This window comes from Sebastes umbrosus, chromosome 13 (assembly GCF_015220745.1).
Source record: "Sebastes umbrosus isolate fSebUmb1 chromosome 13, fSebUmb1.pri, whole genome shotgun sequence".
Classification (NCBI taxonomy): domain Eukaryota; kingdom Metazoa; phylum Chordata; class Actinopteri; order Perciformes; family Sebastidae; genus Sebastes; species Sebastes umbrosus.
Window position 1 is genome coordinate 26,287,272 of NC_051281.1, and position 16,031 is coordinate 26,303,302.

General features: G+C 39.9%; 1 long non-coding RNA gene across 1 annotated transcript; it reads left to right on the forward strand.

Moving 5' to 3' along the window:
* The first annotated feature begins 234 nt into the window (after positions 1–234).
* Positions 235–11,900, forward strand: LOC119500881. The gene is made up of 3 exons (XR_005209707.1): positions 235–250; positions 3,873–3,875; positions 11,645–11,900. It is a non-coding gene; the product is annotated as an uncharacterized LOC119500881 (long non-coding RNA).
* The last annotated feature ends 4,131 nt before the right edge of the window (positions 11,901–16,031 follow it).

Below are 16,031 nucleotides of genomic sequence, written 5' to 3' on the forward strand. Positions count from 1 at the left end.
AACGGGGAAACAGCTAGCCTGGCTCTGAGGTGGACGAGTCAAAGACACGACTTTCAACCAGGAAGGTGGTGTTTGAGACTAGTGTTCTTGTCCCAAAGTGTTATCGAGTTATTTATTTGTGAAGTTACGTTAGTGATGTTTGTGACGTGTGTCCTGTACTTATGTTACGTTGTTTACATACGTATTTTACTTAGTTTATGTACTTATTTTAAGCCCAATCATGATGTTTTTCCGAAACGTAAGTCATTGTGTTATCTAAACATAACGGTGGTCATTTCACGGTAACAACATGGCATTAAATGACATGTCAAAAGCAGTTTCACAACGTTACCATCATGGCATGAAATGACACGCAAAAAGCCCAAAATGTGGAATGTCCTTATAATGTCATGCTATTTCTTCTTCTTATTATTATTATTAGAAGAAGTAGTAGTAGTATTTATTACATTATTTGTTTTTTTTCTATGATGTTCCTTAAGGTGTTGGTGTCTTAATTTAGTATTTTGGAGGGATTATTGATAATTTTGATCAATTCTTGAGTTGTAAATTTTTTTTAAATTTAGCACCACATTTGTGCAACTAATGGTATCGACCCAAAAAATGCTGCAACAACTTTGACATAAGTGTGCATGGGATTGTCCATCATATGTCTCTATCACAATGTTCTAAACACTTATACACTTTTACAATTTATTTTAATTCATTCATTCATTCATCATGTTTATTTCTGACTAGTAGAACTTTACACACAGTGCTGGACTGCATCTCAAATTAATCTTCAGGTTCCCAGCTTTCAGATGATTTACACTACTTCTATGTGTCATATACTGACACATACTGATCTGCTATCTCCCCCTAAAGACCCCCTGTCCTCCCCTAAAAGAGACAAAATGGGTCTATTGGGGGTTTCAGAGGGTTAAAGCACAATGTCAGCTGACATAATAACATCTTTCAGGTTATTGTTTTTGTCTTACAGTCTTCATTATTTCACTATTTCATCATTACCAAATGAATTTGTGTTTAATCAAGTTATCACACAGCAAATCTGGAACCATGTACAGTAATATAGAGCATCTTATTTTTCCCCCGGGGATCACAGCAGGTTAATCTAGCCATGTTTAAGTCATCATAGTTGGCACAATACAATACAATACACAAAATGGCATTAACTTTGCACCTCTGCCAAATCACACCACTAACACATACTATTTTGCTCCTGCATGCCAATCTCGATAGCCAGAGGGAGAATACCAGTTCTTACTTGTGCAACTTTGGCTTCTAGATAAGCCAGTTGTAACAGAGTAAATATAAATAGATGCATGAAGTCATTTTGAACCATCAAGGACTACAAACTGTGTGCTGAAAAATTTCATATACTTGGCCTGAAGAACACATTATACAATTTGTTTCTGTTTGTATTTTTGGAACCCAGTCATTTTTCTGCACTTAACAAGATGGATGGACTTTAGTTTTAGGAGTTTAAATTTGTGCTGTGGCTCCTAACAAACATCTCCTCATAATTAATCTAGCTTGCAGCTGGTCACAGAGGCGTTGCACTTATGACACTGCAGAAATGTTTCTGCACCAAAGCTCTGTAGGACACAGATACAGCGGTGTCTCCAGCAGAGAGATAAAATGCTTAATGGGGCAATGCACTTCTGTTACAGTCGTTGTGTTTTATTCTTGCCGTTTTCACATAAAGAGGAATCTTTTTTTTGGTTCGAGAGAGATTAGATTTACTGTCTCATTTACTTCGATTTACTTTCATTTCTCACCCACTTGGGACAAAGCCTTCACAGACCAAATATCATTTGTTACTATCTGCTGCCAATAATCTGTCAGTGGCCTTCTCCGTGTTCTGTCACATTCAGCAGGCCTTTCTGAAGCATCCGATGATGGATGGGAGCGAACAGCAGAAACGGACAAAATGCCTCACGCTGCCGTCTGTTTCTAGTAAAACTTTTATGAGCGTGTCCTCTCCCTCATTGATGTTATGTCAAGTGACTCAACGCACAAAAACCAGCAATCAATCATGTGACACCTATGGAAGGAAGTGGCCGGGGCTCTAAAGCTGACATGCTGACACATTATGCAAAAATGGGGAAAAAAAAAAAAAAAACACAGTGGAGATTGATGCTACGCAGATTAGATTTTACAAGGGGTCTGGGAAACATCGTTTGGGTTCTTCATTCTTAGAAAGAAAGGAAAAAACACACTAAACTGAGCCACATCTGTATTTTTGTTATGACAGAGTTGTGTTACATGAACATCTGGGGGGGAAATCAAAACAAACCAACAACACAAGAGATGAAAATGAATTGTCCTTTCAAAGATAAACATTTCAGTTTGTGGAAAATATGACCTCGGTGTAAATGTGATAATTTGACAAATAAACAACAACAGTTGTTTTCAATGTTATTTACATTTGTGTGGACCACTCCTTTAATAAAGGGCTGTTGAACGAAGCGGAACATTTGATTCAGGCTCAGCTTTTGTTATTGCCGATTATAAAATAGTGGTGGCAATGTTCAGCCAATTAGACTGTTGTCAGGCTATTAAATAGGTGTTATCAGTCGCTATATGCCCCATAGTTGTCGGTCAATAGGGGCCTACCACAACCACCAGTAGGTTTTATCATCTATTCACATGGTAGATCACTGATAGAAGGTATAAAAGAACACGACAGTGACCTCTAGCAACCGTGGTAATTATGGCAGGAGCAGAAGTGGAAGTCAGGCACTGTAGTATAGACAGCGTGAAACTCCATAACGGGTGGAGGTCGGTGACGATGGATGGGACATAAAACAGAGGGTTCACCCAGGAGACCAGAGTTTGCATCCTGTGTGAAACCAACAATGTGTAGTTGTCTTTGTGTTCATAGTTACAGTTCATAGTTATTTGTTTTGTCTAAACCTAAAAAAGTTGTAGTTTTGTTGCCTAAACCTAGAGAAGTTGTAGTTTTATTGCGTTACCCTAAAAAAATTGTAGTTGTGTTGCCTAAACCTAAAAAGTTGTAGTTTTGTTGCCTAAACCTAGAAGTTATAGTTGTGTTGCCTAAACCTAAAAAGTTGTAGTTTTGTTGTCTAACCTAGAAGTTGTAGTTTTGTTGCCTAAACCCCAAAAAGTTGTAGTTTTGTTGCCTAACCCTAAAGAAGTTGTAGTTTTATTGCCTAAAGCTATAAGTTGTAGTTTTGTTGCCTAAACCTAAAGAAGTTGTAGTTTTATTGCCTAAAGCTATACGTTGTAGTTTTGTTGCCTAAACCTAAATAAGTTGTAGTTTTGTTGCCTAAACCTAAAGATGTCTTTTTATTTGTGTTAAAAACAAAATGTTTTATTCAGTCTTACATGTTAGAAAGTGTTGCTTTTAAGTTTCACTTTCACTTTTACAACATAATAGGCGTAGTAGGCCCCTAATGACCCACATCTATGGTGCTCATGGTGACTGATAACACCTATTTAATGGCCTGATAACAGTCAAATTGGGTGGTTTCCTGGTTCCTTTGTGCCAGACAGGATTGCCACATTGGAGGAATTCAAGGAACTTTTCCTGCTTTCCTTGAACTGGCAATGTCCAAAAGCTTCCCATGTGTGTCTAAGTCTTATTCCAAACGAGTGGGAAGCTTTATATTAACACAGAAGGGCGGATCAGAAGGCCTACATAGCCATGCTCTCACCACACAGCAATTCAGACTTTTAAGTGTAACAACACGTCAATGTTTCACTGAAGCCTAATGGGGGAAAAGCCTTAAGAGTCCAGTGAGTCTTAGCATGGTCCCCAGTTAACAGTGGTCAATGACATGCAGAATATTTGACTTTGTCGCTCCCCTGCTGTCCCTGAGCTTTGTGTCCTCCAACTCCTCCCTCAGTGAGAGCTTGTTAATTCTTGCAGGCTGGTTCCACATTGCCACACCATTGGTCTAACACAAAAACAGCAAGGCATTGTTGAATCTGAGGGACATTTTGGAAGTCTGTGTGTGGGCTAGTTAGCTATCTGGGCCTGGTACCCTTTCTTTTTAACATTTACAAATTATCAGCAAACTTTTTACAACCAGACTTCATTGTGTTCATTAGTCTTTTGTATTGCCATTTCTAAAGAAAAGCAACGCTATGACGGTGCCTTAACGGCCAAATTGTAGCCATGGCGTTTGCCAGTTGCTTTGTCAGGCTCCGTCACCACATTGTGGTGAGCATAAATGTCAAACAATAGCCCTTTTTTGAGTCACATCCCCAGAACTGTAAACCAATGAATCACTGTGGCTTTTTCTTGTCCTTCGAGGCGTTGTTTGGGTACAAGGAATTCAGGCCTTGGAAGCTCATTTTCTGAACAAAAGCTGACGCTTCAGATTAGGTCTGTATTACAACTTGTGCTCATCACAATGCTACCCTCCCAATGCACCCGAACCTTCGTCACCGCTTGATAATGGCGATCTTGTCTCCACCTGTTTATCTTTGCTCCATCACTTGATTTGCTCTCAGTCTGGTATGCGCAACGCGGCGTGCACGTAGCCAGCCAGGCAATCACGACGCAGCCTCTACCAACGGATGCCAAGACTAATTCACACTGAAGGATGTCAGCATTAAATCATATTTACTGCTTGTTATTCTAATGACACATGGCCATGCCTTCTTGGCTTTCTTTCAAGGACTTGCAGTATGTATAGGCACTCTGAAATGAAGGCATGAGTTGGTCACGTATACACTTATCAGCATGCAACCTATATAGGATTTATCCAAACAAATACTGCAGTCATGTCAAATGTTAAAGGGACTGTATGTAACTTTTTACATATGGATGGATGGATGTGTGAACAGGTTGTAAACTGAAAAATGAGACCTTTTGTGTCTTTCTTTGTTTCCATTATCAGCCTCTATAGACTGCTTTTTATGTGAAGGACCCGGGCCGGTGTCCAGGCGGATTTGACGTCATGCGCGCTCGCTTGTGCCTACTCTCTTCAGCGCAGCTATAGGGATAGCTAACGACAGCTAACAGTTGGTTCGAAATGGAGTCTGCTAACGCAAACGAACAACCAGCCTCCAACACAAACTCCAAGGAAGCACAAAAAACGCAGAGTTATATTTGGTGAAGCCCATCTTGCAAAACAGGAATGTGATTGACATCGGGGGAAAACTAGGATGAACATCACCGTTCCTTCGATTCATGGAGGAAGCTTCGTTCAGTTTTAGGTATCAAAACGGACCCAGAGCTGACAAAATTCCTATTGGATAGGTAAGCTAACATTACTGTAAAGCGTGTGAAATATACAGTGATTTTGTGGTTTTAGCTGTCAATCACGTTCAGTCTCAAAGTGTGTCACCTCTGTTGTTGACTTTACGGCCACAAGTGTCTCTGTTAACAAGCAATTTCTGATTCTTACATTGAGTCCCTTTTAATATGTGTTTCACCGAAGGCTCAACTGAAGTTGCGTGTTACCAAAAATACACTGACACCATTACAGAGAACTGCACAGAAGCTACCCTTCAGCCTGAATGGAATAGTGGTAAACCTAAATGTCTACAAAATCGGCTTGTGACCAGATGTTCGCCGCAGAGAATACCCAGAACTGTGATCAAAGTGAGCTGGAGCGAGGCAGCAGTCGGAGACTATATGGAGATGTTTGCACTTGTGGCCCACGTTGTGGCCTGGAATCACAATAAGCAAAATGTAGGAAGCATCTTTTATGTGCAACTCCCTTGTTTATACATTTCTAAAGTATCGATCCAACTGAGCGCACTGTGATTCTCATCAAAATCCGCTCACAAACGTTCATATTTATGCTTGGACACAGCCTGCTCTGCATGAGTTCAAATGCAGACCTAGAAAGTAGACAATGTAACTTTTTGAAGTGCCTGCCAACATTTGAGAAGTAATGGCTAAAATTACGTGGTATGACAGGTCTTCTCTTCTTTATTGCCAGGATTTATTCGTGTTACAGTTATAGACCCTTGTTTTTTTGCGAAATGGGATTGCTGCAGAATGAACTAAAACACGTTTGGTAAATTCCAAAGGGGAAACGATGGGCCTTGGCCGTATTTCTTTGAGGCAGTTTCCCCAAGGGAGGAGATGTGAGAATGCCCAACTTGACTTCAAGGAAAGACAACATGAATTCTCGCCCCGCTTCGGCGGCATGCAGACGCAAGCTCTCCTAAAACAATACTGAGGAGCAGTCAGCTTCATTTAGCGTGATAAAGAAAAACACAGATTTTTCTCCTAAGCTCTGGTGGGTGAATACTCCTCAGAGAATGTTGTAGTACATATTTCCACTCAATGTTTTCCATTACTAGTTCAGATGACTAACTGGTTCAAGGGTGTCAGTGTTGTCATCTGCTTGGCAGTGAGACAGGGCCTTATCGCCACGCTACTTTTTCTCTATGTTGTTCAAATGTCCATTCCTGTTAGCCTACATTTTTTTGTTTTTCACTCTTTCATGATGTTTCTTGTCAGTTCCCCCTCCTTCCTTATCTCCTATACAGTGTCTGTGCTCGTCATTGTACCCACAGGGAGTATCAGGCTTCTAACCTCACTGAGGTGTAACTTCTCCCCGAACCAAGAGGATCTTGCTTCCGTCAGTGGGAAACCAAAGTGTTTGAGTCATAAACAATAGACTCATTAGGAGAGCTGTTGTTGTAAAGTGAGCAAGCCCTTAGGTCACCCTAGAATTCGTTGACTGCACTGTTTTCTCTGCATTCCTGTGACCCGCAGCCCAGAAATTGGAACCATCCTCAGAGTTTTGAACCTTATTTGATTAAGAAACCACTCATCTGTCGACTCACAGTTTCATCAGTCATGTCCGCCTTGTTAACTAACTGACTGTCTTACCTTATTCCAAAAGCAGCCAATGTGAACATAATGCTTGGAAAACTCCATCCAGAATTGTTTTGTTTGCAGAACTACTGCCTTATCCCAACCTGAAGGAGATCTTCAGATAGTAGCGGGTTTGCAATACTCAGAATGTTTTAAACAAATGTTTAAAACAAATCTATCTACTAGGGCTGTCAAAGTTAAAGCGATAATAAGACGTTACCACAAATTTGTTTTAATGCTACTAATTTTTCTAATGCAACATGCCATTTTTAGGTTGCAGTGGGCTCAGTTTTAAAGTTAGAGTGAAGCTGGTATCATATGAAACAATAAAAATGTCAGAAATCCATTGGTACCAATCATGTCATATTAGGTTGTCAAGAAGGACACTCCAATACTCCAACTTGTGCTAAATTTTGGCAAAGAAAAACTGGCATGGCCATTTCCAAAAGGGTCCCTTGACCTCTGACCTCAAGATATGTGAATGAAAATGGGTTCTATGGGTACCCACGAGTCTCCCCTTTACAGACTGATTGATTCTACTAACAAGCATTGCCCGCGAAGCCGGATATAGCACATAGATATAGTGACATAGTTCTTTGGTTCATAGAAAGTCTATAAACCCACCACAATGCTGCCGTACTCACTAGAGCATCAAATATGTATTAATCCACATCTGAAAATAGTCCCCAAAAAATGCTCCATTTACAACTTTTAGGAGAAACTTTTGCTAAAGAAAAGAAAATAAACTACTATTTTACTTTTTTTTTTTACCCTGTTTTTAAATATTTAGATCTTCACTTAGTGCCCCAGACAGGGTCGGAGAGTTGGAGAACATTAAGAGACAGCTCTTGGTGCATTTTGTTTTGAGTTGTCTAAACATGGTTTTGGTCCATGGGATTTGTTAACAATAACAAAAATCTAGAATAGCGCCAGTCTTATCATTTAAGGTTAGTGGGGCAGCAAGGCCACGGACCATGACGCTATGTTGTCTCTGCTGTGTCACTTGTGTGTGGTTTGTCACAGAACAATGTGGCCCTGAACAGTGTGGAGGCGAAGGTTACACAAAGAACTATTTAGGTTACTTTTGTAAGATAATTATTCCCTTTCAATAGATATAGACTGTTAATGTTTGTATTACTGTAATTGTGTACTGTCTAAATATTTGGACACATTTTATTTTGATGTTTTGGCAACATTGTTTTTGAAACTTTCATGCCGATAAAGCCCTTTGAAATTCAATTGACTTGATACTAAGTTGTTATTATGGTTTACACAACAAGAGTTTTGCACTGGTTGGTTGTTTTCTTGTCCCTCTGAAAAGTTTTCACCAATTATTTGTCTTTTGAACAAACTGAACATTTTTACATTTAAAGGAACAGTGTGAAGCATTTAGGGGGATCTATTGGCAGAAATGGAATATAATATTAATAAGTATGTTTTCTTTGGTGTATAATCACCTGAAAATAAGAATCTTGTTTTCGTTAGCTTAGAGTGAGCCCTTCATATCTACATACGGAGTAGGTCCTCTTCGTGGAGGACACTATGTCATTCAGTCAGATGAGGTTTAAAAGAGGCCAAAAGCATTATCAGGATTGTTAGTTCCTATCAGCTATAAGCCCTGCCTTGAAAACATTATACGGATCATCTGCCGGCAGATCACAGACTTCCTGTCTAACAGGAAGATGTGAAGCCGACAAAACGTGTCTCTGACTCTCGGACCATCAGCACCGGTTCCTCTCAAGGCTGCATCTTTTTTCCCCCTGCTCCTCGACACCAACAGCTGCACCCCCAGTCATGAGTCTGTCAGGATCCTGAAGTTCGCGGATGACACCACCCTCATGGGTCTCCTCTCTGGTGGGGATGAGTCCACCTACAGGTGGGAGATTGACCATCTGGTGACCTGGAGCGGTCAAAACAACTTGGAGCTCAACGCTCCTATGACAGTGGAGACGGTTGTGGATTCACGGAAGTACGAAACCCCATACCGCCCCCATCACCCTGTGTGACTCCTCAGTCGACACTGTGGACTCCTGCTGCTTCCTGGCCACTGTCATCACTCAGGACCTCAAGTGGGAGCTGAACATCAGCTCCCTCATCAAAAAAGCACAACAGAGGATGTACTTCATGCGGCAGCTGAAGAAGTTCAACCTGCCAAAGACAATAGGCTCGATGGAGATAAACTGTGCCTCGCCTGGAGAGTAGACGAGATCGGGCGGCAGCAGCATGGAGCGGTGACAATAGCTGCGGTCAAGTCGGACAGTTTCCAGCCATTTCCAGCAGCATTCAAAGAATTTACAGGAAGTCACACGAATAGTTACATCCTGTCTGATCCAATCTATAGGCTACTTGTAGTTTGCAGTCCATGTAAGATTTATTTATATTTGTTTGTAAATATATGTGGAATTGCTGGTGATTGATTCTGCGCAGACCTGGCTCATCTCCAACGAGCCTAATAATGGTACACTTTTACACTGCCGTCATTGAGTCCTCCATCACCACGTGGTACGCTGCTGCCACTTTTAAGGCTTTGCTGAGAAGGTGATTGGCTGCAATCTGGCGTCCTTCCAGGACCTGCATGTCTCCAGGACCCATGGAGGAAAGATAGTGGCTGACCCCTTCCACCCCAGAGACAAACTCTTTGAACCACTCCCCTCTGGTCCATCAGGACCAAAACCACCCGTCACAAAAACACTTTCTTCCCGACTGCAGCTGGCCTCATCCACAAGGCCTTTGCTTTGTTAGTAATTTATTGAATTTATTGTTTCAGCATACAATTTGACCCTGGATGCAAATTAAAATGAAAACTCCACTCTGCAGATTTTTGGAAGCAATTTATTGTTGATTTTAATAGCTTTTAATGCGTGCTGCTTCTGATGGCATAGATAACCCTTACAAAAAAGTAGTATACTTCAAGTTTATTATTTTATTTTAAGTAAAATTAAGTAAAGTTCAAGTATATTTCCCAATTATACATTATGTAGTAAGTTTACTAATATCAGTACTAGCATTATACTTTTAAGTGTACGACCTCAATACTTTTTAGTTTATAAAAGTGTACTTTTAAGTGTACTTTAAGTGTAAGAACAGTAAACTTTGAGAACACAACTAGTTTACATCTAAGTTGTATTTTGTACTGCAACTATATTATGAAGTGAACTATACTACAAGTGAAATTATAGGTATCCTGTTAGTTTACTAGTTATATACTTGTAGTCCACTTTTTAGTTTGTGAAAGTACACTTTAAAGTATACTCTCAGTAAACTACTATTTTATTATTTTTTACTGCAAGTGTACTTGTAAGTTTTCTTTAACATATGATTTATGCATTACATAAAGAGACTTTTGCTATTTGACTTAATATATATGGAATTAGTTTTTTTCACATGCTTCCACGGCGAACGGAGAATTAAAAAAAGTAGCAAATTCTTGAAGATTTAAAGTAAATTAATATCAAAACATATGTTTACACACTCTCACACCCTCTAATAGGCTACTCTATCTAAAAGTAAGCATACGCCAAATATACTTAGACTTTTCTGTATACTTGTCAGTATGAGCCAAGTATACTTAAAGTATAATTTTGTTAAGTATATCTCTGATAAGTAAAAAGTAAACTGAAATCCTACTCTCTTATTTTAAGTTTAAAAGAAGTATACTAAAAGCACACTTGAATAAACTTCTTTTTGGTAAGGGAAGTAGGAATATTCATCTTATGCTTAGAATGGTGAAATATAGCTGTCCTCAGGCAATCCTTTTCCAACATCTTTGAATTATCCATACCTTTTGGTAATAAATTGTAAATTACAGTGCCAACTGTGTAGCACTAAATCAGTGTTCATAAATCTGTCAATGTGTCTGACAGTCGTTATATAAAAAACTAAATTGAAATGAGGGGGAAAAAAAGGAACAGAAAGAAAAAGAAAACCATTGTCTTATATTTTTGCAATGCTGTGTTCCCACTATCTGAATACAATGTGTATCATGTTCTCTCCTTTTGTGGCATGATTGTGACATTTAGCACCACACAATAGAAGATTGGTTTGCACAGACACATTTGCCCTCAGACGCAGAAACACAATCCGGCAATGTCTGACGTGGTGAAAGGAACAAGAGACAGAAAATGTACAAAAGTATCGTATTCAACTGAAAGTTCTGCTATTCATAAAAACCCTAAAAAAGTTTTTTCCCCAGACCTGCAGCACTAGATCCTCACCGGCTTGTCTGAATCACCAAATAAATGTGTCAATAAACATGATTTCCTATGCTAGGCGTGTTTGTGTAGAGCTGTAATCTGCATCTCAGTGAAGCATACAGTGTGAGGGAAGGCAATGAAACCCAGATACGGGAAAAGGGAGTGGGGTCTGTGGCATCATGTTTTACCTTTCCACGCTCAGTTGCACGGTACATGAGCATTATCAGATTTAGATTACCATCCACCCCCAGCTGTTCCCTTTCACACTGGCCCCCACATCCCCCCTACTATCAACTTTACTGCCACCAACCATCCCATTCCGTTCTCTTCTTTCCCTTAGCAGGAAAACAGAGAAGCAGAAAGGGCCAGTGTTTTCAGCGATGTGTTGGCTTATCGTCATGGCTCAATCGCTCTATCCTAACAACATGGTGAAAAGATTGTATCTAGAGCATGTTTTAGCCTGCACATTTTACTAGAAATGAGAAACATGTTCTCATCCCAGCTCGTCACATACTGACCCCTAGGCGTCACTTTTTGTTTGCAATAAATACATGCTTAACGTTGTGAATTTAAAAAAAACAAAAACACTTGCTTAGGTTGAGGCAACAAAACCACTTAGTTAAGTTTAGGAAAAAACAACATGGTTGAGCAACCCGTTCTCACTCCTAACTCGTCAAATACCGCCATTTTGCCAGCGCCCATCGGCATCGGAAACCATCCCATGGAGGCACCCTTTAGCAACAGTATGTGATGAACTGGGATTTCAACTAACGCCAATGTAAACCTACTCGTGGCGTTATTCAAGGGTCGGTGCAAGTGACGTAGTATTAATAGCGTGAGAGTCCGCTATGGGCGGGCTGGAGTGGTGGTGGATGGGTCAAACAAACACAAGACTTTCAACCAGCAGACCGGTGTTCATTTCCATGTGAAACTAAAAGTAACATTGACTTATTTTGTCACGTCAGTCTTTTGTCTTTTTGAGTCATGTGAGTTGATAGTCACGTGACTCGTCAATATTGTCAGTCCTTGCTAGTCAGTGAAGTTAACGTCAACCACGACTGTTTCCTAACCCTACCTAAGTGGTTGTGTTGCCTAAACCTAAATTCCTGTGAAAACGGAAGTTTATTTTGAAATGTACCCCGTGCGTCAGTCTCTGATGTCAAGGGGCACTGACGAAGCGGCGGTATTTGACAAGTTGGGAGTGAGAATGTGTTGGATTGGGCTTGTGACAACGTTGTGAACACGGGACACGAACGATCAGCTGAATGTAAAGTTAAAGTGAAACATAATGCACGGAACACAAACAGCGGTCTCCTTGCTGAAAGCCTTGTGTTTTTGAAATGAGAGGAGAATGCACATTAACTGCTCATCCAGTCATGGAAAATGTGTTTCAAAGTATGACTCCACATGGTTATTTATTTTCATGCGTCCAATGCCCTCATGAGCAAATAGTGCATCCCTTTTGTCAAGCAAAGACAACCCAAAATGTGTATTTTGTTCGGCTTCAGGACTAGGGAGTGTCCAGTTTGGTGACCTTAGGACTGTATCTCTCTCTTTGCAGATGATGTAGTCCTTACAGACACAAAGCATCAGCCTCCCTCTTTCTTCCTCCAAGCATGAAGCTTACAAGCATGTTTAGTATTAACCAAGTAATCTACATTCTCAGCTTTGATTGGACACTTACTTTCTCCTGTTGCCGCTATTCTATACACCTAGGGACAGGAGGAAGAGGAGCTTGGGCACACAGAAGGACCTCGTAGTAGAACTGATGCTCCTTCACACTGAGCAGAGTGAGTTGAGGTGGTTTAGATTTCTGACTAGGAGGCCCCCGTGATGCTTCCCCTTGGAAATATTTCAGGCATGTCCAACTGTAAGGAGACCCTGGGGAAGGCCTAGACCATGCTAGAGGGATTATCCATTTGGCCTCGGAACACCTTGGGATCCCCGCAGTAGAAGCTGGAAGAAGAAACTAGGGCAAGGAATATTGATGCTACTTTTTCTCAGCTTGCTACCAATTCACCTCGAACAGCAGCAGAAAAATAGATGAATGTATATATAACAAGATTCAAGGACACCAAGACTTGTCAACTCAGTATATAAATGACCAAGTCAAACAAATAACAAAAACCTGAGAATTCTATTTAGATCTCTACTTCGGCAACATCATTAATTCCCATTCTTTTCAAAGTACTTCTAAGTCTCATGCCTCTGATCATTATATAGTCCAGATTTAACAGTCTATCAACCACAGTTAAGTTAAAGAGAAGAGAAGGCTAAAGGGAAATTACCATTGAGTTGACTGAGGACTCTAGGGTTTTTTGGGGCAATCAGAGATTGATCGAGGACATTAATAACAATGCTGCTCTAGCAATACATATTTATTGTACATTCACGTTTGTGAGTATATGCTACCTTGATGTTGACCTCGAGAAAAGCCCTCATTAAAAAAAAAAAAAAAACAATGAATGGGTTTATATCAGATGATAATCCTTAATCCTTGGTTTAACCTGCTTTGAGAAGGGTGCTGTTAGGTAGTTCAAATTCATTGACGGTCATTGAGGGCCCCAGCCATAGAGAAATAAGGGAACAATACAGGAATTTTGAAAAAAGAGAGGGACACATACATTCAAAAGCAGTGAAGTAAATGGATAATACACTCCCCTCTTTAATAACTTCTGGTGATGGTTTGTTGAAAGGCCTTTAGCCCCCAGATGAAGCATTGCAACTGCTTAGTGTTAAGAGTTTGTGCACTGCAGTTTTACTGCGCGACTCCCAGGTGTGAATGCATATAATTGTATCAATGTGAATGAAGCAGCATGCTGCTGGAAAGCACTGTGCTTGCTCAGCAACCCCATACATTTAGATTTTTATTAGATTAAATCAGGAAAAGTTGGATCAGCCTTGTAAAACTTTTATTGCGTGCATCACATCATCCAAAAATGACCCAGTAAGAATGTTGAGTATATCCAGAAAACCATGAAGGTCGTGGTTACTGTGAAAAGGGAAAGAGAAATAAACCACTCACCCCTCCCTCCGTACGCATTTTAGAAATATTGTTTATCAAAACTCGATCTCAGCCAGAGGGAAAACCAATCAGATTATTCATGAGGCAATCTCTGCAAGTATCATTAGCACGTCATCGCGATATGTTTCCCCTCTTGGTGCTATCATCATGGCTAATCAGATTAGCATCATTGTGTCATTACTTCAGAGTACCTGTGCATCATTTCTCTCGATGAAATGCTCTATGAAACTCCCAACACATGGAACATCTTACCATACAGACGCCCATAGTGAAGACAGTGGAATATGCTTATACTTAGCAGGCATGCAATACTGGTATTACCTCATGCTGGCTTTCTCACACACAAGCAAAACACACTCTACGAATGCAGATAGTCTCTCACAAAGACACACATACTGTGCGTTTACACATTTCAACTGTTGTCTTTCATTAGTATTTCCCGTATGGAACATAAAGTCATGAGAAGTTGTCGATGAAATAACCTTTATTTAAACCATTGATTTATCATTGGTTTGAGATGTTTTACGTATTGCTCCAGTACATATTGCCATTTTTTATTTTCATTGGACTATTGAAAAAGACATCATGAAACTGATGGAAACACGCAAATATAGGATGGTTATGAAGTTTGACGAGAAACTCCATGCTTAAAATCACTCGTGACATTTGATTAGGCCCCATGTGGCTTGATTTGCCATGGTCCTGAAAGCACGGAAAGAGACAAAGTAAAGCTGGTTGAACGTTCTTTTGTTATTATTGCCAGGGAGAAATACATATATTCCTATTTTTCATGCCCTTTGCATCAGCGGAGCAGCCAACTCCTCAACCATTAGTGCAATTTAAAAAAGAAGAAAAACCTTCCCAAAAGAAAATCCGGTACCCAAAGAAATATGACTAGGAATACTCAAAACACTACAAAGTAACTTTGTAGAAAAAGGCTGCTTCATCTTGACTGTCGAAGGCAGGGAGAAGTAAGCGTGTCAGCACTTTTTTTTGTTAGAGTGGCTCATCACATCTTGTTGTGGCTTGCCAACATTGCAGCGCCTGAGGTGCTATGAGCCTGTCACGAGAGGAGCAGATAGTGGGCTCACATGTGTAACTGGATCTGCATGGCGCAGAGTCTGCAAGTATAGTGCTGCTGCTGCTGGGTAAAAACATGCATCTGCAACAGCGTGTTTGTTAAGAATGAGAATAGAATGCCTTTTTTTTCTTCACTAATAGACACGTATTTTTGAAACCAAAGTTTAAACAGGTTCAACGGGTGAACTCAAAGTATAAAATACCACGAACAAGACTCTTACCTAGTAATTATGATAAATGTAGCATTCATCTGAGCCTTAACATGTGTTTGCATGTGTGAATTATGAATACAGGGTGACAGCAAGTGTGTTGGGAATAATGTGGTGAGTTTTTTTTCTAACCACCCACAAGAGAATGTGAAAGGATAAAGTTTCTATGTGTGTTTTGCGAATATAAAACTTATATCAGTAAACCAAAAGTAGTTTGGTCTATGTGAGGGGTATTATTTTTGATTTTTCCTAAATACCGCTGTGCTGCTTTGGATCAGCAACCAAATATATGTCAATATCTGGTAAAATATTATGAGAACACCTAAGATTTGTAGTACGAATGCACCGATCAGACTTTTACAGTCCCGATACGAATACCTGGTCTTTGGGTATCAGCCGATACCGAGTACTGATCCGATACCAGTGTTTAGTTAATAAACTGTATGCCTCACTGTGTGGAAGTGACTGGGATCATTATTTTATGTGTAAGGCAACATCAGGCTTGACTTAAACATTGCTTTCCTAACCTGGTAAAACAAAATGTAACAAATAAATATGTAGATACAAATTTAGTAAATTGTTATTTATTATTAAAATAATAAATTGTACACCAGCAACTTGGCAATAAAGTCTTCAAAATTACAATTCAAGTGTAAACCTTTTTAATGCAGCAACAATTTGGTCAAAACTTAAACAGGAATTAAAATTCCAGTCTATAATGT